The sequence below is a fragment of the Hyposmocoma kahamanoa genome, unplaced genomic scaffold, assembly GCF_003589595.1.
Source record: "Hyposmocoma kahamanoa isolate Upper Pololo Valley unplaced genomic scaffold, ASM358959v1 182, whole genome shotgun sequence".
Classification (NCBI taxonomy): domain Eukaryota; kingdom Metazoa; phylum Arthropoda; class Insecta; order Lepidoptera; family Cosmopterigidae; genus Hyposmocoma; species Hyposmocoma kahamanoa.
In genome coordinates, this window is record NW_020653713.1 from 6,251,168 (window position 1) to 6,253,657 (window position 2,490).

Below are 2,490 nucleotides of genomic sequence, written 5' to 3' on the forward strand. Positions count from 1 at the left end.
TAGACTAGTGCCTGATCGGTCCTTAAAAGGAGTGATCCTAGTTAGTTCAATCGGTCAACTGAACTAGGTCGGTCTTCTAGTTCATTTAGTTCATCTAGTCTAGTTCCTTAGTTCGTCTTTGACATTGAACGAACGAACGCTCGATGAAATTCGTGTAGAATAAATGCGCCCTTACTTTACAAGCTTACGTATATATATTATACATAATATAGATACTTATTAGAGACTTAAAACGAGCTGGCAACATTCAATCGTGCATCCCAATCGAACTTGTATACTAAAAGCAGTGAAAGATCGCTAATTGTCCCGCTCGTCCCGTTCCTACCGTATAAAAGACAGGTGAATTATCAAATCAGACAATTCCTAGTTCGTACTGAACTAAAAAGACCAATGAATTATTAAGACCGTGCAAGACGATCTAGTTGATGTCGGTCAGTGTCGCGAATATATTCCTAATAGTTCGTAGTTCATGAACTATACAAGCCTACTATCTTAGAATAATAACGCATAGAAACCTAGCCCGCACACGCTAAGCGAGGCAAATTAAAGCGCGCCAAAAGGGCCTACACGAGCGGGCGGGCCTTCAGTGCTCAAGGTCAACTTGCACCGCGAACAGCTCCAGAATTTTAGCTAAAAATGACGAAATGTGCGGTAAATGAGTGTAAAAATACGTCAGACAAACATAAAATAGATACCACACTTCACATTCCACAAGGAAGTAACGCGTTTCAACTTGTATTTTTATATAAATATTCACTAAAACCGAAAATTAACCTACTACTAAAACTAGCCTACATGAATTCGATTTTAGCCTCACTTGTGACAGTTCGTTTGATATGAAACTATCATTCTATGCGTTATTATTCTAAGCCTACTATGTATAAATATTATTGTCCAAATGTTTAATTGCCGTAATTTTATTTAATGTAAACTTTATTTCAATTTCTAATGAAAGTTTAATATAAACTTACATTCTATAATTTCAATTTTTATAACAATCATTCACTGTAACACTCGTTTTAAATAATAATTAATAAGGGGTGCGCCTCACTTGTGTGAAAATAAAATTCATTTAATATAATTTTCACTTGGGCAAAATACACTTCCTACAACTTCATTTCATATTCTCGTTTGTAATAATATTCACATTATATAAGAAGAACATTTTATACAAAGTTTTATATAACCAACATTTTATATATTGTCAATTCATATAATTTTTACGAGGTATTAATGTGCGCCCATCCTTTAGTAGGTTAAGTTAGAATATGAAAAAGCAGCACGAGGCAAGCCAAGCCAAACCGACTTTGTTTGCGTTTCCGAAAACGTTTTAGATAAATTTATTTCAGTTCAAAGATCTATTTAACTATGCCAACTAATGTTTATATGTATATAACTTATAGTTGTTATTTAAAATTATTGTTAGGGTTAATGATTTAAAAAAAAATTATAGAATGTAATGTTAGGGCAAAAATTTAATTATAGAATGTAAGTTGATATTAAACGCTCGATAAGTGAAGTTATATGAAAAAAGTTTATATTAAATTAAATTATATTAAATGAGCGTTAGGTTAAAAATATTTATATAGTTATTATTAAGTATTGATTCAAAGATCGAACAACACGAAGAAATATTCCCTCGAACGCTCTTACCAACATAGCTAATGAAGATCTTATGAATTTCTCCATGCGCTTGCTGCAGTTATTTATATTGTGTTTAAAAACGACTTCTTGCCGTCAGCGCCACCCGTGAGAAACCTATTTAATATTTTTTAGTAAAAGGAAAACACTGGGGTTTGGCCACGGATATGAAAAACTTGTGTATCAAATCAGACCTTACCACCTTTAATCTAAATAAAAAAATCTTAACAAAACAGGACCGTTCGTGAAAAAAGATGACGGAAAGACGGTAGGAATGTCAGAGGCGCACAATGCTATTCATACGAGTATAATACGCCATAAGAGCCCTATGAAAGCCGTATAGATGTGCCAATTCTTTACACTCGTGCGGAAGTAGGTTGACTCTCAAAAACTGGAAATACACAAAAGATTGTTCATAATATGGGTTCGTATCTTATTTTAGACTAGGGTATCATTCCGAATGAATAAACAACTAGGCAGAATGTCGATTCGCCCTGCCGAGTTTTTCTTTTTCTCATTTTTCTTTTTTCGCAGTTCTACAGTTTCAGCGTGTATAATTTTTCAATTGAATATTTGCCCACAGATTTAACATGGTAACCTTTGACCTCTTATTATCTCGGGTCTGTGTCACCTATGGGGTTAGCACGATGGTTAAACACGAAAATTATTATACATATGTACTTATTCTGAAATGTTTGTTGCTGTTATGGAATAGAAATGTTACTTGTGAAAGAAAAGATTTTGATAATTTAGAAACTACAACAAAACCCCTTCAAATAGCATTCGTATTGTATTTTTATTAATTGTTGTTTTACCTGAAAGGGTAATTATTAGTTATTACGAGTAGCT